The 22,180-nt window shown below is 44.6% G+C and overlaps 1 long non-coding RNA gene across 1 annotated transcript in view; it reads right to left on the minus strand.

Annotated features, from left to right (window-relative positions):
* The window catches only part of LOC310840812, a 55,978-nt gene that overhangs the window by 21,704 nt on the left and 12,094 nt on the right, over positions 1 to 22,180 (minus strand). The window contains exon 3 of the long non-coding RNA XR_014562163.1: positions 12,234 to 12,575. This is a non-coding gene — a long non-coding RNA (uncharacterized lncRNA). The remainder of the gene's footprint in view (positions 1 to 12,233; positions 12,576 to 22,180) is intronic.

Here is a 22,180-nt window from a genome sequence, read left to right on the forward strand (position 1 = left end):
TGTTTTTGGTTTGTTTCAGGGCAAAGTGAGCCAAGTTAACATGGCAACCAAAATGTGTAACAGAAACACTTAAATGTTTTTTTCATAAACTGGAAGCCTTGTAAGTCCATGAGTACATGTTGGCTTCTGGGCAGAGAGTTAAGTGGAGATTATGTGTGCGTGCTCTGCTACTTCATCCCACGTTATATGTATAAAAAATTAACTCTCTGGAGTGGGAAGGAACGTATTTTGGAGGCTGCATTCAAGGAGGCTTACTCACGTTGCATAGCAACCCATTCCCACTTGTGTCATGTGTTGATTTCGGCATTTGTCATGAACTACACTCAGGGAGAAGCCAACTAGATAAAGGAACTCCTCTGATCTCATTGGTGACGCTGTAGAGCAGTGATGGCCAAACCTCAGGTTGGGTGGAGGGCTGATCTGACCCTCGCAATGAATTGAGCAGCCCAGTCCCATCTCATGGGCACTCAGTCATAGGTCGGTTATATTCTGTTTTGTTCAATTTTTTTTTAAATGCACAGAGAAGCCCACATTTAAATTGCACATACCCCTTTTGTGTGAAATGTACTTATTTATTTCCCTGTGAAATGTGCATTTTGTATGCACTCTAAAAATGAAATATGTACTTTGGCACGCAATTTTTGGGCACTGAAAAGGCATTGCAAAATCCAGGTAAATGCAAAATCCGACTTTGGTTCCAATCTAGACACGTTCAGCAGAACTGGAATCGGTTGGTTTGCTGCAAAAGGGGAACTGAACAAATTTCTTCCACATCCCTATACAACCCCTTCCCCCAATTTTGTTCCCCACAAGACCCCCACCCCTGTTTTAGTGGTAGTGACAAAACCAAACCTGAGGACTGGGGTGGATAAGGATGCAAACTGCCCCTTTCCTAGTAACCAGATCGACCAAATCAACTCAAATATTTAATAAACAAGAAATTGGAATAGTGAGGTAGGAGAGCTGGGGAAAAAATCACTGCTGGCAACCAATGCACCTCTTTGGGTCCAGATAATACATGGCTAAAAGGTAAAGGTAAAGGGACCCCTGACCATTAGGTCCAGTCATGACCAACTCTGGGGTTGTGGCGCTCATCTCGCTTTATTGGCCGAGGGTGCCGGCGTATAGCTTCCGGGTCATGTGGCCAGCATGACTAAGCTGCTTCTGGCAAACCAGAGCAGCACACAAAAATGTCATTTACCTTCCTGCTGGAGTGGTACCTATTTATCTACTTGCACTTGACATGCTTCTGAACTACTAGGTTGGCAGGAGCAGGGACTGAGCAATGGGAGCTCACCCCATCACAGGGATTCAAACTGCTGACCTTCTGATCGGTTTAACCCACAGCGCCACCTGCATCCCTATAATACATGGCTAGACAAGTCTAAAAAGCCTGGGACACAAATTTTCATGGCCATCTAGAACTACGATGGCTCATTTACCAGAAGTAATATATTTAGTGTCAACCCTGGAAGTGTGTACTTGATTCTGATCAAACTAAGCCTGAGCTCTCTCAAAAACTTGGTGAAATAGCAGCCTAACAAGCAATAAGGGGTCTCAGCTATCCTGCCTCATGCTGAAATCACCTATGCACACACAGAGAGAATTCATCTGCATGATGTTTTCTCCATTCTCTGCAATGAAAGGGCCACTTCTATATTTTCACTGCATTGAGCTCTTGAAGTGAAGGGGGATTGCCACTGGAAGAGAGGTATTACACTTTTGCATAGGAAGTCATGCACTAACAAGAGGAAGTGCCATAGCTCAGTGATAGAGCATGTTTTGCATGCAGAAGGTGTCGGAAAATTGAAACATAACTATGCACGTGTGCTAGTGCATGAAGTGGTTAAGTCCACAGAGTTGTTTTGCAAGACTCAAATCACACTCACTGACTTCTGGTGAGGGAGGAAGTGCAGCTTCTTCTCTTTTCTTCCCTCCATCCTTCTTTGCACCGTGTAATCAACAAGGAAGGCTGTGCATGTTTGAAACCATCTTTCTTTATTTGTACCCAAGAGTATTCTACGTGTGTTCTTGCTGTTGCATGGAATAACACATGACTCAGACCTTTGGATTTTTGTAAGTAAAGCATTTTAAACTTACTCAGTAGTGTGTGTGCTATATTCATCGCCAGAGGTGTACTGCTGTTTAACTTTGTAACTGGGGGCTCTCTCCTGCTGAAGAGCCGAATGTTTGGATCCCGGGCATCCAGCTGGTTCTTTTACTAAGTCCCCACATGTGGGTCACAGATCTTATTTTCCTTCCACAGAAGGTCCTAGGTTCAATCCCCAGCATTTTCTAGGCAGGGCTGGAAAAGACTTGTTTCCAGGACAGCTGCTGCTAGTCTGTATATTCAATACTATAGCTGGAACAATGATCTAATTCATTATAAGGCAGATTCCAGTGGATTATATCAAGTGGTGTCCTTCTTGTGGACTAAAGGCTCTTTGATGCAGTGGAGGCTTCTGTCAGTGGAGGGAGAATCAGCAGAAATTGCCTTCTTCCCTGTTCCACTGATGGAAACCATCATTGGATCAAAAAGCCTTCCACTGGCATGAGGGACACCATTAAGTAAAAAAAACCCCCAAAACCCATTGGACTGCACATCTCTCTGTTTACACCATTAGTTTCTATATCCCACATTATTCAATGCTCAAAATAAAATCTAAGTAGATTTCAAAAAATGGAATTATTAACTGACTAAAGGGATATTCTGTCCTTCTGTAAAAGAAATATCCATTCTCTGCTTGGCTTCGAGTAACTAAAAAGGGGGCAATAATGTATCATATCACACCTCATGGGTTCCAATTTCCCAGAGGCATAGGCTGGCTCCCAACTGGTGGTTAATATAATTATCATTATTCTTTTCAAATATTAGTACGATGTGGTTTTAATTTTTTTTTTCATTATTTCAGTTTACAACCATATTGTGTATGTTCTACATTAACATTCCAGAGCTACCCAGTAAAAACAGTTTGGATCGAAGCCCATTTGTTAAAAAAAAAAGTAAAAGCAAAAAAAGAAGTTTACCATTTTTTTATTAAAAAAAATTCTAATTATAGTTAACTCTTTATAAATAGTTTCGCAGAAGCTGGGGAAAGTGCTAAGTACTGCTTTCTGAGCCCTGCCTTCTTAATAAGTCACTGTAAGGCTGCACCTAACACATTTCAGCTGCCCAAATCCCTCCCAAATCCAATATATATTTGTAATTTCCCTTTTCTTTGTTCTGGAGGTCTTAGAGGCTCCCAACACACTTTATAAGAGGAAACATCTCTCGTACTTCTTGATCCTGCTGGCAAATTTCCATAACCTCTGTGCCCTCCAGCTGCTTCCTCAGAATCTTGTGTCTTCACCTTCACTAAAAGAACCACAGAGTTTTTCATGCACAGGGCAAAATGTACCAGGACAATTAGAAGAACACATGTGCTTCAACAAGCAAGCAGTTGGAGAACAAGTGACAAGCCTACAGTGATGTGCATCTCACCCTATCACTCATGATTTCAATACTCAACTCTCATAGCTTTGGGCTCTGCAAAAAGTATTCATGTTGGCTGCTGTTGCTGATGATGCAAGTTTTGTCTGGAATGCCTCACTCACCTCTGCAACTCATCACCGCGCCCAGGGAGGAGCACAAATAGGTCGACCAATTGTAAAATTAAAGGCCAGGTTACAGAATGAAAAGCACCTCCTCCAGACAACGCAGCCAGCTCCAGCCTCAGTTCCCCACTCATAACTGCAAGGGGAATCCTGCGCTGGCCTAGGTTATTTTGCTTCCTGATGTACAAAACAAAATGGCATTCCCACGTCCCCCAGTTCCAAGTACTGAAGCCAACTGGACTGCACTGAGGGCAGCAGGCTAGCTAGGGGGTGCAGGAAAAGCCATCTAGCCATCTTGTTCTGTTCTCCAGTGCCTCACCAAACACACACACACACACACACACACACACACACACACACAAACCTTTGACTTTGAGCAGCTGGAGATGAGAGCTGGAGTCAAACAACATCTTGAAGGCCACAGGTTCCATTTTATCGTAATAAGTAGCAAGAGTCTCCATACACCAGGGAGTAGGAAAAGGACTTGCAGCTCAAAGTAGAATGGTTTCAAAGACAGATGGTCCTTTGCCGTGAAAATGTCGAGGAGAGGAGAAGCACTCATGGGGAGGCAGGCCCAAACCTTTCCTTACTCTGTTCCCAAACCCCTGTCCCACTTTGAAGTGGCCCTTCTTGTAGCTCCAGCCCAAGAGGTTTTGCTGTCTGAAGCAGAACTAATATGCTTCTCTACCCAACTTTAATAGGTTTTGCTGCAGCCTTCAGGTGCCAGGTTCTGGCTTAATCTGTTGGTCACCCTAGGCTTCAGCAGGCTCCTTCACCCTGCTGCATGGTAAGGCCATCCAGGACTCCCCCCCCCAGTGAGAACTCACCGGAACTCAGTTCTGGCATCTCTCAGGTGGGTACCATTGCTATTCTAAGAGAATGAGGGAGGTGTTCGTGGTGAGTTCCAGCACCTCTTTTTCTTGAAAAAATAGCATTGAGGCTGGCCCTGTCTTCTCCTCGTGTGGTTCCAAATGTGAGAGCCAGTGTGGTGTAGTGGTTAAGAGAGATTGACTCATAATCTGGGGAACCGGGTTTGTGTCTCTGCTCCTCCACATGCAGCTGCTGGGTGACCTTGGGCTAGTCACACTTCTCTGAAGTCTCTCAGCCCCACTCACCTCACAGAGTGTTTGTTGTGGGGGAGGACTCCTTCGGGTAGTGATAAAGCAGGATATCAAATCCAAACTCTTCTCTTCTTCTGGTCTCTGGAGCTGTTTTCCCAGTTTCAACAGAGCCACCAAGCTACAGTGACACACACTTTCCCACATAACTTGTCTATGGTCTGTGGTTGCACTGATACTCCTCGCTTTGCAGTTTGTCAGCCTGTATCAGGCTCCTTTGTCATTAGGCCCTTTTGTTTTGCTTTTAAAGAAACACCCACCTTTCCAGCTACAGCTCTCACTGAACATGAAGCTCGCTCTCAGAGCCAGGTACTTCTGCAATTTTAAGACCTTAGTAAGTAACATCTTAACTAAATTCATATGGAATGTAGCAGCCCCGGCCAGATATATGACATCTTTTAACATGTTCCAGTTGCATGAAATACTAATTAAAGGCACTCATTGTGAACAGATATAAATAGACCCCACTTTGCCTGCTATAGGTGTGGGTTGTAAAACAAACAATTATGTGACAGATGATACATGTTAACACAGGGAGATTCTATAATGACATTTCTGTAATTCTGTAACCTCTTCAAGCCGCCATGTGTTCTGTGTTAAAAATTAGCTGGGGTGCTGATTGGAGAAGTGATGTACTCTTCCCGTTTGTGACTTCTCTGCTAAGAAAGAGAAGTGCCTTCAAGCGCCTCCAGCATGATTTACACCGTACGGTTGATTCAGGCCCTGAAATCATTAAATGCACACTTGAGTTTTAACGGTGACGTGGGCTTCCCATTCCATCGGCGGGTGCCAAACAGCAGCAAAATGCGATTATGCCCTATCCTGCCTCAAGAACTGGGCAATTTGAGGCAGAGAACTGACTGCTTTTCTATTTTGCAAGCCCCTTGTCCCATCTGACTGCTTTCTGGTCTTCCCGCACCAAGATTAAAACATCACGGCAAAACAGGAAATAGACTGTGAAGTGTGTGCCTTTCGCAAAGCGTGTCCTCTCGATTGGAGCCTGATCACTGGATAGGAGTAATTCTCTGGCACTTGAAGAAAACACACAGCTTAATTCAATTATACAGACACCGCGATCCAGCTCACGAGTTTAATGTTTGAAGCAGGTGTCTTCACTGAGAATACATATGTGCACCAGTGTTTATTGGCGAGCGCATCAGCCAGGCTTATATCCTTCTCCTTTCTCCATTCTTCTCATTCAACACACGCAAGGAAAGCTTGCACCGCTGCTTCTTTCAATAGCCAATTTGAGAAGGAGGGCTGTGTTGTTGTTGTTTTCTTTTGGGGACTTATACTCTGGGACTCCAGGACTGTTTCTCTCCAGAAGGGGTTTTCTGTGTGTTGAACAACTGCTCAGCTGAGACCCAAATCCAACAGGCAGAGTCTCAATTACTACCATTCAGTGACATAGTGTAAGGGGCCCTCAGAGGGGCTGTGGCCCTTGGGCACAAAATTCTGAAGGCACCAGCTTCCACAGGGATCCCTATCCTGCCCTGGTGAAGGCAGTGGAGCAACCCATGCCCACATTGAGTGGGTGCAGAGGGGGGCAAAGGATGACCCCAGCATGACCCCGGGCACTCCTCTCTGTGGGCATTGGTGTAATTCGTCTGCCAAGGGTCACACACCTGGCAGGGCTCCCCCCTGCACAGGCAGGCAGGTGGCGCAGTGCCGCCCTGCTTCACTTCAGCGGGGGCGGGGGGCACTCAGGTGGCACCAGTAGCGGCTTGCCCTCCCCAGGCACTGGCAACTCACACCATGCAGCTGCTCCCATTTTGTAGTGGTCAGTCCTGTCCCTATTATATACTGTAAAAGACTTCCCTTGTTTCTGATAGCGATTCCCCCACTTCAGAACTGATACCTCTCTCTCTCTCTCTCTCTCTCTCTCTCTCTCTCTCTCTCTCTCGGGAGGACTAAGAGATAGGCTCAAAACATGGTGCTGTCTCTATACACTCTTAGTTGGCAGCTCATATTCTCATGGTCTGTGATGTGAGAGCTGAAATGGGGATCAAAGCTGATGCAATGATGACAGAGGGAGCAATCCTATAGCAAGATCTGCCAGGATGAGCAGGTTAGGATCCAGTGGATCTCCGGTTGGGCTGTGAGGTTCCCAGAACAGTCTGGCTATGCTAGCGTAACTCCCTCCTCCTCAGCTCAGCCAGAAATAGCCAGTGTATGTCCTTCATCCTGGTTCAGCCAGGACCCACGAAAATAGCTGAGCCCAGTGGGTCTTAAGATGGTCTAAACCCTGAAAAAGGAGTGTTTGAGGGGTTGGACCAGAGAGGGATGACTTAGACTGGAACCTAACTCTGTCCTGCTATATCATGTGACCTGGCAACTTGAGGTAAAAACTCATGCACTATTAAAAAATAATTCTTCTCCCTCTTCCAGGTTTAGGCTCAGCCAGCAGAAGCTCTGCTGCCCAACAGAGTTGGGATCTGGTGTAACTCTAGAGTAGTTTCACTTACACCAGCTTGCTTTACACCAGCTTCCTGTGTATAGGATTCCTCCCGAAACCAAAAACATTTGTTCAGAATTCTGAGAAGATGAGACCACTTCTAATTCAAACTTTAATTAATTAGTAGCTAAGTATCCAATAAAAGGGATGCGGGTGGCGCTGTGCGTTAAACCACAGAGCCTAGGGCTTGCCGATCAGAAGGTGGTTCGAATCCTCGCGACGGGGTGAGCTCCCATTGCTCGGTCCCTGCTCCTGCCAACCTAGCAGTTCGAAAGCACGTCAAAGTGCAAGTAGATAAATAGGTACCACTCCAGTGAGAAGGTAAACGGCTTTTCCGTGCGCTGCTCTGGTTCACCAGAAGCAGCTTAGTCATGCTGGCCACATGACCCGGAAGCTGTACATGCTGGCCACATGACACGGCCAGTAAAGCGAGATAAGCGCCGCAACCCCAGAGTCGGCCACGACTGGACCTAATGGTCAGGGGTCCCTTTACCTAAGTATCCAATTGCAAGGCGAATGATTTGCTTGTAGGAGTCAAGGAGAAGGAAGAAAAGTTGCTACATGTTAGGAGCTTAAGAATTTTGCAACGGTTGAAAATCACATGCCTGGCAATTCAATAATATAAAAAAGGAATACAGTTCTCTGGGTGTCTAATGATACATGCCCACAATTGTTCATTTCCTGCTCTATGTGGCCAGACAACATTTTGCACATCCCAGCTTGAATCCACTTTTTTTTTTTAATCTGTTTATGTTTTTGTAGTTCATTTGCAGGGCAAGGACTAGAAAAGATGAAAGTTTTGCAAGGGAGGGATTTTTTCTTTTTATGGTGGTGTGAACCGAGTGGTATTCGGCTGCTAATTAGCCATTCAAGGTCAAAGGTTCGGGAGCCACCTGTGGAAAGAGTATCCTTTGCGGGATAAAATGGGCATTGGACGAGAGGTGTGTTGAAGTTAATGTTTGTGGGAAGGCTAAAAATAAAAGGGACCATTGCCTGTGAGACATTTGCTTCCTACGGCATGTCAGTAGCCAATCGGCAGCCAGGTGGCTTTTGGCCACAAGGAGGTAAAAGGGCATTGGTCAACTGTATGGAACTTGGCCTTCCCTATGGTTACTGGAGAATTTATTTATAGACTAGGTAACTGAAATTGAAAGGAATTCACCTCTCAGAGTTTTGTTTCCTCTTAAAGTGCAGAGGGCAGGCTAATAAAAAGTACCTGCCATTCAGAAGGGGAAAGGCAAAGGTAAACATTTATCCCTTTTCTGGATCCACATTCAACAGAGCTGGACACCAAGCCCCATCCATAAATCTCTCACTTCTGGTTTCAAACCTGACATATAAAAAACATGTTGACGACAGCAGAGCAAGTAGCCAACTTACAGGAAAGTGCTTTTACCCTGACCAAGAGTTGAAAGGGCTGTGGAGAATTGCACACTAACAAATAGCAATGTAGGAACTGGGGGCATAGCTGTCAACTTTTCCCTTTTCTTGTGAGGAATCCTATTCGGAATAAGGGAATTTCCCTTAAAAAAAAGGGAAACATTGACAGCTATGACTGGGGGTGTGCAGCAGAGTTGAATGAATCCCAAAACAAGTGGCTGCTTCAGACAGATTTAGGATTGGTTTCAGCTAGGAATGCGGAAGACATTCAATCCAGTTCTCAATAAAAGATAAATCTATCAAATTCTCACTTTTTTGAAACAATATAAGAACCAAAACATAGCCATCCTTTCAAATTTGCACTTCTCCAAATGTTGCAAGTGTACAAAAATGTATATACTGGGGTTAAAATGTGCATAAAATGCACGTATTGGTGAAATTAATGTTCAAATGTGCATTATATTAAGGGAGATTGCAAAAATGTGCATAAGTCAAAACTATATACAGTGTTACCTCAGGTTACATACGCTTCAGGTTACAGACTCCGCTAACCCAGAAATAGCACCTCAGGTTAAGAACTTTGCTTCAGTATGAGAACAGAAATTGTGCTCCGGCGGCGCAGCGGCCACAGGAGGCCACATTAGCTGAAGTGGTGCTTCAGGTTAAGAACAGTTTCAGGTTAAGAACGGACCTCCATAACGAATTAAGTTCTTAACTTGACATGCCACTGTACTATCTAGATGGACTTCTTCCTTTGACTTGCACCAATTTGTTCATCAGCTTTAACATTCTTGAATAGCACAGAGCATTGTAAAGGTAAAAGAGGTAAAGGACCCCTGGATGGTTCAGTCCAGTCAAAGGCAACTATGGGGTTGCAGTGCTCATCTCGCTTTTCAGGCTGAGGGAGCTGGTGTTTGTCTACAGACAGCTTTTTAGGTCATGTGGTCAGCATGACTAAACTGCTTCTGGTGCAACGGAGGACCGTGATGAGTGCCAGAGCGCATGGAAGCGCCTTTTACCTTTCCACCGCAGCTCTACCTATTTATCTACTTGCACTGGCATGCTTTCAAACTGCTAGGCTTGCAGGAGCTGGGACAGAGTGACAGGTACCACTGTATGTATATGAGAAAATTTGCAAAAACGCTGCTGTATTTTCATGAGGATTTTTTTTTAAAAAATTGTGAATTGTGCAAATGTGAAGCACTGAATTTAGACAGGAAAAACGAGAAACTTAGAGAACAAAAATGGACAAATGTGTCCCCTTGTCCTGTTTCCTGCTGTTAGACTACATTTCCCAGCAAGCAGTGCTTTGGGTTCTGCGGCTCATAGGGCTACTGTATCCCAGAACAAAACAATCGGGCAGCAACTGTCATGCAATGATCCATCTTCCATTTCCCGCTAATCTCCTTGATGATCTGAACTTCCTGAGAACAAAGCTGGGCATTGCCAGGTGAACCATCCGTCTCATTTCTTCTTCATTTTTACATTGAGAGCCAGTGTGGTGTAGTGGTTAAGAGCGATAGATTTGTAATCTGGGGAACCGGGTTCGCTTCCCCGCTCCTCCACATGCAGCTGCTGGGTGACCTTGGGCTAGTCACACTTCTCTGAAGTCTCTCAGCTTCACTCACCTCACAGTTTGTTGTGGGGGAGGAAGGGAAAGGAGAATGTTAGCCGCTTTGAGACTCCTTTGGGTAGTGATAAAGCGGGATATCAAATCCAAACTCTTCTACTTCTTCTACACTTAGAAAACGCCTGAACTTTTGCTTCCTTGCCTTAGTGGCTCAGCCTGACAGAACCTGACAAACTCTGGGCTTTACCCACTGCCATTGTAAACCAATCTAGCAACCGTACCAATGTATTTATACTAGCTGAGAACCTGACTCTTCCCAGCCTGGCTGCTTTGTGGCTGCACAGTGTTGCTGTAAGGGATCTTTTGACCCTTCCCCTTGATTTCTTTCCTCCAAAGCACAGTGGAAGAATAGGTAAATTACACCTCCGCTGCCCTGGCAGCACAAATAGCCCGAGGGCTTCTAATATTCTGCCGTTTCATGGTAGGCCCCTTCTGCAAGCCTCTGGGGTTGCTCTGACAATGATCCCAATATATTTTGTTTCAAATGAAAATAAACTTTATTGCAACTTTCTGAAGCAGTGGGACCCAGGAGCCTATATTAGAGAAGCCTAGTGGGCAGCTGTGTAATCATTAGCAATACCACCGAGACCAGGACCTAGGATCAGTTTGGAAGGCTCCTCAGCCCAGCTGGGAGTATTATTTACTATGCCACCATCACAAGACCAACAAGTTAGCATAAGAAAAGCATGTCAGGAGGAGTGATGGTAAAACTAAACCAGCCAAAGCTGCAGCAGAAACCTTTTTTTGATGGGGGAGCTCTTAATTAAAAGTTCTGTTATCAAGCATGGCAGCTGCGGAGAACGTCCAACTCATTCATACTCTTAAAGAGTCATTGGGAGAAATTGTGCTTATAGAGGAAGGAGGGAATTCCTCACCCGCACAAAACTTAGATTAACCTTTAGTTTAAAGAGTGGCTTGCAGTCAGAGGAATATATTTTTTCCAGGGATTGTCCAACGACCCCAAAACAAACTTCTTCCCAATCATAGCTCAATGGTAGAGAATGTGCTTTGCTTGCAGATGGTCTCACGTTCAATCTCTGGTATCTACAATTTAGGCCTCCATGTAATGTGGGGTCACATGCACTCTGACAGCCCAGAAAATAATAATAATAATAATAATAATAATAATAATAATAATAATAATAATAATAATATCTATTTTGGTCCTCTAGGACTTCATGTTCCACTTGGGGCAGGAGGGGAGGCGGGGAGAGCATGGATGTGGAGGTCAGGCCTTGGTGGCTTTCTTCTACCGTGAGGCTAGGCCAGTTCAGGCTGGAGAAACCTGCCCACTGAGCCATTCCTTGCCTACAGGCCGGCCACACATTCACCCCATTTGGCAGGCCAGCTGGAGGCAGAGGCAGGAGGCAGGCAAGAGGTGAGACTGAACCATCTTGCTGGTGCTTTGGAGATGCAGCTTCATCCGTCATACAGCCATGCAGGAACCTCTTGTGATCTGTCTGCACCCAGCACTTGTCCTCATGCCTCTCCTCCTGGGCTGTGAAACCTCCACCGCTGGGCTCCATTGGAGCAGCACTGATTCTGCCAGGTGAGCGGTAGGCACGCATCCATCTGTTTTCCCCACTGAACTGGGCCCAGGGCTAACTTGGTGATGTTCTGGGAGGTATTGGGGGTCATGCTTCTCCTGCCTTGCCCCGGGTGCTGGCAACTCGTGCTATGTCACTGTCAGGAAGGGACACTCAGATGAGGTAACAGCTAGATATGGAGCCACTGATGTATAGCACTCAAGAGTCACCAGCTCAATATACTCAGCTACTTTTCATTATTTGTAGTGGGCAGCAATCTTTAGGATTTTTTTTTTTTTAGAGAGAGAGATGCATGCTAAAAGAAAAATGAAGCAAGCACCACTGCCAAGAATAATAGAATAAAGGAGACTGTATTATCGTTCTCCCAGTCTGACCAGTCAGCTATGAGCTCTTTGTAAAACCTACACCTCAGTAATTGTTAGGCTGCCAGAGACACATATGGAAACACCTTTTGGGTTAATGAATATTAATTATTGTAGCAAAGTTGGAGGTAAATACTATACACTAACCTTGGCCCAGAAGATGAAGACTCTCCATCATAGTCAGGAGCCCTGCCAGAGACACTCAGAGTGAAGCCACTAGGGACCACAGAGCTCAGCGTATTTGATGGCAGTGGCTAAGGAAAATGGAGATAAAATCTTGATGGAGTCCCACAGTCTTGCCAATCCACTAGGCATGTTAAGCCACCACCCAAAACTTTGGTCGTGGAGGACAATTTCTTTTTTAAGAACTTGGAGGTAGCTGTGTGTAACTGCCTTGGCGATGACAAGTGGTTCAGGTGAAATAATACCCTTGTTGCCCTTGTTCAAAAATCCAGACAGTCCCTTTTCCCTGTTGCCAGTTGAGTCTTCCTTCAAAAGGGAAATGAGGAGTCACACATCAGAATTCCTTTGCTAGAGAGCATCTCCTTGCATACCAAGATTTACCAGTGATTGCTGTTTCTTGTATATTTCAGTTCTGAAAACCAAAGTGCTTAACATTTTACCATATGAATAAGCACTTACTCATAGTTAACTATCGACTGACTGGTCTTTAAATGTTTAGATACTACCCTTCATCGAAAGACCACAGGGCAGCTTACAACACGAAACCTAATGAACAATGGATGTCAATATGTAACATAAGAAGAATATATAAGATGCATTTTTCACGTTTTCTATGGATTGGGTCCCTGAGAAGAGACTTCTGCCAAGGTAATAATTTTTCTTGCTGCAGAATCCACATGGATTCATAAAGTTCCATCTGTTAAATATGTGTGTTTGTGTGTATTTATACATATATAAGATGTGTTATATAATGCCATTTTTATTGCCATCTGCCTTGAATCAGTCCCCTGTGGGGGAATGACAGCTACCGCCACTAATTCAATTACGTGCAGCACCACCATGTTGGCTGAAACACGCCCTGTTGACTGAAATGTGTTTTTATTTTATTTCTTTTGCTTGGGATCTATAAGGCTGTGGGCTTAAGCGAGTAGAACTGTGATTGGAGTGAGCCTTCCCCGAATAATAATAAATAATAATAATGAAAGAATGCTCAGTGGGTATGTTTACATTATAAAGAAAATTTAAAATTAACACCTTGGAGAGAGCACCTCTGAACCCTGGACAAATGTTGCAATAGAGGTCCAAGGTAGAAAAAACAGGCGAAGGTTAATCCAAACACCAAACCAAATAAAGAAGAATTACAACTGCCTAATAGACTGTTTTCTTGTTTCAACATCTGGAAAGATGTGGGAGGCAAACTTCATTGTTTTCGTACACATTCCTAATGCCTAATTTCACTCACACCTGTATATTTTTAAACCTTTGTCTTGTTCCCATAAAGCCAACTCATTTGTGCTTAGGTACCAAGGTCTGGATGGCTACAGAATATTAAAAGCTGCAAATTTGCCCATTAACGTGAAATGGCGCCCCATCCCAGAAATCCCAAGGAACTCGCATTACTGTTGGATCTCTTCAAGTAACCAGGAAGTGAAGCATGATGCTTCTGCATTTGTAAGAACTCGATAGTTTAGTGTGGCAGTGCCTAGACCTTGAAACTCCCTGCTTATTGAGATCAAGCAGGCACCTTCAATGTACTAAATTTGGCACCTGCTAGGAACATTCCGAGCACAATTCAAAGTGTTGGTGCTGACCTTTAAAGCCCTAAACGGCCTCGGTCCTGTATAGCTGAAGGAGCGTCTTCACCCCCATTGTTCAGCCCGGACACTGAGATCCAACGCTGAGGGCCTTCTGGCGGTTCCCTCATTGCGAGAAGTAAGCTTACAGGGAACCAGGCAGATGGCTTTCTCGGTAGTGGCGCCTGCCCTGTGGAACGCCCTCCGAGCAGATGTCAAGGCATTAAACAACTATTTTACTTTTAAAAGACAACTGAAGGAAGCCCTCTTTAGGGAAGTTTTTAATGTCTGATGCTGTATTGTTTTTAATATTCATTTGGAAGCAGCCCAGAGTGGCTGGGGAAACCCAGCCAGATGGGCGGGGTATAAATTTATTATTATTATTATTATTATTATTATTATTATTATTATTATTATTATTATTATTATTATTCCTGTTTAGACAAGGCTACCCAGGTGCTTAGAAAGTTGAGGTACTTTAAATCTGTTTTAGTAGTTTAATTTTTATATGTTTTAAAGTAGGCTTGTAATTTTCTCTGGATTTTACTGTTTTATGTAAACTGTTTTGAGATTTCTCGCAATCAAGCTGTATATAAATTTCATTAAGTAAGTAAGTAAAGGACATAACCGGCGGAGTACAAATCATAGCCATGGCTTATTTTGCATATGTGTAGATATTCTCTCTGGTAGAGAGCTTTTCCAGTATGAAGCCTGGGAGCGAGAGGTGGTAGCAGAATTTTCAGCAGAATTTGGGCCCTCTGACCTACTCGCAAAGAGGACACTGATTTGCATAACATGTGCACATGAATTGTATCATATGCAAATTTGCATCCTCTTTTACAGGCAGAATGCAAACCATCCTGAGCGATGGGCTGCTTCTATAATGGCTAGCCATTGTCTCTAAAGCACTGAGACTCAGAGGGGAAGCCAAAGTGAGGCCTCCAGAGATTGATGGACTCCCAACTCCCATCTTCCTCAGGCAGCAAAGCCAATGGTCATGGCTGAAGGGAGTTGTAGTCAAGCAACATCTAGAGTGTGTGTCATACTTTCCCTGCATATGTTCCTGAATTCAACCAAAGCTCCTGGCGGAATCTTAACCACTTCCCATTACCATCTCATATTTTCCTGATTCTTTATGGATATCTGGACCATAAAGAAGGCTGATCACCGAAGAATTGATGCTTTTGAATTATGGTGCTGGAGGATACTCTTGAGAGTCCCGTGGACTGCAAGAAGATCAAACCTATCCATTCTTAAGGAAATCAGCCCTGAGTGCTCACTGGAAAGACAGATCCTGAAGCTGAGGCTCCAATACTTTGGCCACCTCATGAGAAGAGAAGACTCCCTGGAAAAGACCCTGATGTTGGGAAAGATGGAGGGCACAAGGAGAAGGGGACGAGAGAGGACGAGATGGTTGGACAGTGTTCTCAAAGCTACCAGCATTAGTTTGATCTAACTGCAGGAGGCAGTGGAAGACAGGAGTGCCTGGCGTGCTCTGGTCCATGGGGTCACGAAGAGTCGGACATGACTAAACGACTAAACAACAACATTTTCCTGATTCCTAATCAGAAAAATTGTTTAAAACTGCCTTTATCATTTAAAGCTGCCTTCTCTAGCTTCAGAAAAGCAAAGTCTTATTAACCAATTCCTGTTGTGCTTGCTGAATGTTGTCTCCTCTGATCACAAGTGCATTGTGGCCTTCCTTTGTTTGTGAACCATCGAATACATCAGCCTCTTTCAAGTTGTCTCTCCACACTGAAAACCTTTTCTCTGCCAATCTCCTGAAAGTACAGTCTCCAGTTCTCACATTATTCAGCTGCCATTTTCTAATACATTAGATCACCCAGGCTATGCCAGAGCTCTCATTTCTGTGGCGATTGCTTCCTTTCGTATCGTAGAACGACTTTTCCCAGACTATGAAGTATGTTCTGAGTTTCAGGTCCAAATAAAGGCAAAATCCCACAGTGAGGCACACTGGAAAAACGGCCAAGTTATATCTGGTTTTATGTCAAAATCATGTGAAAATGTGGCACGTAAATCTGCCAGGTTTTACACAATGCTGGGCCCAGGTTCACTCAGAAAGGAAGAGGTTCTAGTGAACCTTTAGATAAACCTGGTCTCAGCTTGTCAGACAAGGAGACAATCAGGACTCGCATGATGTCGACATACATTAAATACAGGCCACATTGTCCCATTCATATTAACTATTCCTTGTTTGCTTGAAGTACAACTTCCAAGCTCCCATTCCCCCCCCCTATAGTGTTTGGCTACACTATGGGCAACCTCTTCCTGATTTATTCTGTGGAGCCAAGACCTGCTGGAATCTGTTCATCAAACAACTCTAAATCTTGCTAAAGCCAGCCTTGTTACATTTTCACTTTCTCATAGCCACCCCCCACCTCACTCCGGTTGCATAGAAAAATCTGACATTTGTTGAATCAAAAATTCTCGGAACTTGTCCTAAAAAATGATTCACAGAAAAATGCTTCTCCTGAACAGTTCAGATTGAATGCTCTCCTGGGTATCTTTTATTTGTCTGAAAAACACTCAGCACACCAGTCTAGGCATGCGCTAGTAGTCCCATGTCAGAGAAATCCATCATTTCAATTGTAAACTCCTAGAGGCAGGGGCCTCTCTTATATCAAGTATGTTTCAGAGAGTTTGTGCTCAGTCCCTCCTCAGCCACTGGGCCTCAGTGGCTGGACCACACCCCTGGCACTCAGAAGTGATGTGGCAAATTCCACAGCGTGACTTCTCCATCAACTGGTTAAATATCCATTTCCAGCTGGGTGAACTGGAGGCAAGCTTCTTGGGTGAAAAGAGCCTGTCACATACACCCCCCAACATTTCTCCAGTGAAAATAGGGATGTCCTACTATACCCTCCAACATTTCTCTGATAGAAATAGGGATGTCCTAAGGAAAAGTGGGACATTCCAGGATCAAATCAGAAATAGGAATGGCTTCTGTAAACCCAGGGCTGTCCCTGGAAAATATGGGATGTAAAACTGCAGCCAAGTACAGTCATACCTTGGGTTTCAGATGCTTCAGGTTGAGTTTTATTGGGTTACGGACTGCCGAAACCCGGAAGTACCGGAACGGGTTACTTCCGGGTTTTGGAGGCCACGCATGCACAGAAGTGCTGAATCGCAACCTGCAAGTGTGCAGACACACCACTGCGGGTTGCGAACGCTGCGGGTTGTGAACGTGCATCCCACATGGATCACATTCGCAACCCGAGTGTCCACTGTACAAAATTCCTACAGTGGACATGTTAGGGGATGTTTTGTACCACTCAGGAGAAGAATTCCTGTTTCCTCCTGAGCTGGGGCAAACTTCCACTACATGTGACTTGAAGAGGGTGTGGTCTGTTGAACTAGCATGGAGGAGCACACGGCCTCCATGTTCTGATCAGTGTGTGTTCTCCATTTTGTATGTTGCTGTGTGTTTGAAGAAGTGACTGCTTAGTCGCAGCCACTTGGGACTAACTTCTTTATGGAATAGTTCTAGTTGTTATGTAACCTAAGCCTGCCTTCAGGGATAGGTCTGTAAACCTGGATGAATCGGTGAGTAAACTACTTTTATATTAACTTTAGTCAGATTCTTGTGTTTATTCTTTTTAAGAGGGATTAGAAGGGATTTTACCAGGAAGGAATCTTTAATAGTAAGACTCAGATGAGTCAGCAACAAGATGATCACTGCATAATTTAAAAAGGGGGATGTTTGGAACTCTGCTAGAATATGGAATTTGCTAGCGCAAGTTAGGAAGGATATCATTAAATAATGTATCCTCTCCTGCCTCCCTAATCATCCCCACAGAAAATAGAGACACTCGGAGGGTCTGCTGTGATCCTTAGTCCTAGTGAACTCTGACCAGGGAGACCTTAACCTGGTGCTAGTGCTGGAGGAGATCTCCCTGCTCAGATGCCACTCACTTTTCTAGAGATTAGTTATGCTGTCATATGCACTATAGGGCTGTTCGGAGTCTAGCTTTCCCCCCTGTATTTAGAGCCTGGCTCAAGCCATTTTGATACCTGAAGCAGAGCACCAAATTGCATCCCCTGCTGCTGCCCCCTGAATTGCCAACAGCTGGAAAGAAAGTCGGGGGTGCCTGCTGCCCAACCAGACACTCCATGCAAGTACCCAACTGGACCGACTGAAAGCTGAAGCAGCTGACCTAGAAGTTGGAACCCTGAGTCTCAAGAGATTTGGCCAAGTGAGGCTTAGGGAAAGCCTACAGGAGGTCTCTTCCCATACATTCTGACCTCAATTTGGGGACAGCTGCAATCACGGAGCTCCAGTAGAATGCTGCTCAGCAACTTCAGATTTCGTGGATCAAAATTCCCATCACCTGTGAACATTGCCCATGCTGGCTGTGACTGTTGGGATTTGTCATCCAACAACATCTAGAGGACTTCATATTGGCTACACCTGCTCTAACCATTAAACAACATTGTAGCTCACACAGAGTTGCTACAGAAGACTTTGTGTGACAAGGCATCCCTCCTGCCCTTCGGTCCTCCCCAATACCAAGAATAAGAGGCATGCCAACAAATATTTGGGTGAAATCAAGCCACAACTTGACTTCAGATGTAAGATGTTTGGCATAGGCATTGGGTAGACCCCACCCTTCTGGCCTGCCTGCCTGCTGGAAGAATTTACATTCTGGGGTCAACAAGAAATGAGAGAGTCCCTGAACTACATCAAGGAGTAAGTCCCCCACTGGATTGCACCTGTGGAGTGCTGTGGTCCCTCACCCACACATAGGTGTCCAGATAGAAGTATGTCTCCTGGATCCATTTAATGGGATACCCCATTTTGGAGGGGCCAGGCAGAGGCTACAACCTCCCCTCTGTCCAAGACTACATATCCTGGCACGTGGGGGAACTCTGACCTGCAATCGCACCCACCAGAGAGGGTAAGCAGACTTTTAAAACAATAGACCAGGCGTAGGCGAACCTGGCCCTCCAGATGTTTTGGGACTACAACTCCCATCATCCCTAGCTAACAGGACCAGTGGTCAGGGATGATGGGAGTTGTAGTCCCAAAACATCTGGAGGGCCGGATTCGCCTATGCCTGCAATAGACATACAGATCTGTACTGAGCACATTGCAGAATTGTCCTTGTACTTTACAGGATGATAGGAAGACCTAGCTAAGCCTGGTCATCTTTCTAGGCTCCTGTTCTTAGCTCCCCCTCTGTGAAACGCTGAAGCAATGTGGGAAGTTTTCTGCACAGTAGGTAAACCCTCCGAGAGCCATATTAAGGAAGGAGGCTTGACAGCATCTCATTACATCCAAGTAGAATCAGGGCCCCAAAGAGTGGTTTTTACCTCTCAACATTTCTTGTATAACTTTAGCTGCTCGCAATCAGAAAGGCCGAAGACTCTGAGAAAGTTCCGATTGATGACGGATTATTTAAACTATGCTGTGAAACACTTTCAGCTTTAAAATGTTCTATGCCCTGAAGGATTTCATGAAGAATGGCTGCATTCCACAGCAGGAACAGTGTTTGGAATGCTTTTCCTCGACTCAGTCTGCAGACAATGATGATAAATTGAATGCATTTACTCCGTATGTGCACATGCATGTGTGCAAAGTTTTTTCTCTTCTTTTTTTTTTGGACAGGTGTTTTTATTTGCTTTCTTTCGTACTGAAAAAGAAAAGAAAAGAAAAGCCTTGCTTGTTTTCTACCAGGAACATGAAGATTGATTCCTTCCATATTATTGCCTCTAGGAAACCGAGCAGAGGATATAAAAACACCACAAATCAACACACATTGCATGCCAGCAGAAACACTCTCAAGCGTTCCGTGTTGGCTGCATTGGAGACGCCATGTTAAACTATAGTGCAGCATTATGCATTTGGACATTTAGCATCCTGGTTTTTTCATCTTCCCTCCAGTGGTGGCACCAGAAAAAAATAAGTTCGGAGGGAGGGCACAAAAGGGGCAAAGTATGTGTCAAGGTGAGGAACGCGGGTGGCACTGTGGGTTAAACCACAGAGCCTAGGACTTGCTGATCAGAAGGTTGGCGGTTTGAATCCCTGTGACGGGGTGAGCTCCCGTTGCTCGGTTCCTGCTCCTGCCAACCTAGCAGTTCGAAAGCACATCAAAGTGCAAGTAGATAATAGGTACCACTCCGGCGGGAAGGTAAACGGCGTTTCTGCACGCTGTTCTGATTCACCAGAAGCGGATTAGTCATACTGGCCACATGACCCGGAAGCTGTACGCTGGCTCCCTTGGCCAATAAAGCGAGATGAGCGCCGCAACCCCAGAGTCTGCCACGACTGGACCTAATGGTCAGGGGTCCCTTTACCTTTACCTTTATGTGTCAAGGTGGGCGAGCTGTGCCATACACATTAAGATATACAAAAGAAAAATAGCAGTATATGACAGGGATCCAGCAAGGGGGGAACCTCCTTGTTTTGGATATGCTTGCCTCACTGACCTCCTTCTTGCACCTACCATGCTTCCCTCTCCTCCACTGGCATGGTCATGATATTGGCAGTTTCTGCTTATATTTTTGATTCACCACAGTGTAGCATCTGAACCTTCAAGTGTGGTTAATCAATAACGTTTTGCTTAAAAGCCAGCTTTCTAAATGACGGGTTCAAATTATCTCATTTTAGCAAACCATAGTTAAAACTAGGGCTGTGTCTGATTTGGCTTAGGACTAGATTTGGTGATGTGCATTGGTGGGCAATTTAGTTTGGATTGATTCAGACCTGGCTTATACCCTGAACCAAAATCAAATATTTGGAAATCTGAATTCCCATTCCTTCCATTGACTTGCATAACTTTCCTACCCTTACATAGGTACGTGGACTATGAGGACATGGTAGCTAGCCCCTTAAGAGACAATTAACTTTGCTGAATTTCAGACAGGTAGATTCAGGGTTTTGTGTGCTAGCCATCTTAAAATTTGCTCTTCAAAAAGTAATTTTCTTGTTCCATCACATGCATTTATGTGTATGCAAGTTTGGAGATTTGGTAGCTGTCTCCAGAAGGGATTTAGCCTAACGAATTGCAGACAGGTAAGTCAAGGGCTTTTTGTGGTAGCCTCTTTTAAACCCACCCCCCAATATTTATTTTAAAAGACCCTATAGTCTGTTGCGCACCACAATTGCTATCTAGATGCTTCATGCTAGTGCCAAGCATTATCATTTATACATTTGCTGTTCATGTACTATTTATGCATTGACTGTGTACAATATACTCACAAGACACAAACACCCACACAGCAAAGTACTCATGAAGACAGACTCCACTCCAGCTCCCTTTCCCTCATTGCTCCCTCCTTACATAGTGTTGTTTTGCACTTTGGAGACAGGCTGTCTGGTTTTCTTAGAGAGCGCTTTGAGCTCCAGTTCAGCCCCAAGTGCTCTGGATTGATTTGCATTCATCCAATGCACTTCAGACCGACTCAGAGATGGGCTTTGGGCCAGGACTATTTTGGACTGAATTGCCCAGTTCACTTTGGAACTCAGGATTTGCTCAAAGCGGTTGCACAGCCCTGCTTAAGACTAACTCTTTATTGGGTTTGGGTTTCTTAGACAGAGGACTCAGCTCTACAACTGCAAATATAACATTTTATGTGCATTATACCAAAGTGACGCTAGATGGGGGTGGTGAGCTAATGGCAAATTGCATATATATTTCAAAACGGTTTTTAAAAGCATTTTCACAGTGGTTATTTAAAAAAAATTATGTGTGTATAGATTCAGCCAGAGCATACTCAGTACCTCAATAAACTATGACTTCCAAGATTTATTTTAAAGGAAGCAGTGGAAATTAAACTGGTTTAGGTTTGATAGAGAGGAGGGAGGGAACAGCATATACAGTCAAACTGAGGCAATTGCAAGCAGCTCCACACAGCTTCAGGGAGGTCTTGATTGTGCCTGCCCTCTTAAGTCCTTCTCCCCTCCTCTCAGGCTTCCCCTCAGCTTCTACCTCTGCCTCCTCAACCAGCTGTCCCTCCTCCTTTGCTTCTTCCTCAGCCTGCTCTCCTTCTTCAGTTCCCTTATCCTAATTGTCATCACACTGTAGTTTACAGAGCTAGCACCATCTGCCAGAAGCCACATGAATTACACTGTGATGACAATCATGCGCAAATATATATTAGAATGAAATAGGTTGTGCTGGAAAAAAAAGAGGAACAGGAAGGTGTAACAGGAAAGTATAGTTTGGCTTCAGTTTCAAAAGTGAGAGGTGCTTTCTTGTCTCTAAAATAATCCGTAGAGGAGCCAAGTTTGGAAAAACCCATTGATCAGCTTTCCTGAGTAAACTTCCTTGCGTATCGGCAGCTATTATGAGTCCAAAATGACTGGAAACCTCTCAA

This window comes from Podarcis gaigeae (assembly GCF_964106915.1).
Source record: "Podarcis gaigeae genome assembly, chromosome: 3".
In the NCBI taxonomy this organism is placed as follows: Eukaryota; Metazoa; Chordata; class Lepidosauria; order Squamata; family Lacertidae; genus Podarcis; species Podarcis gaigeae.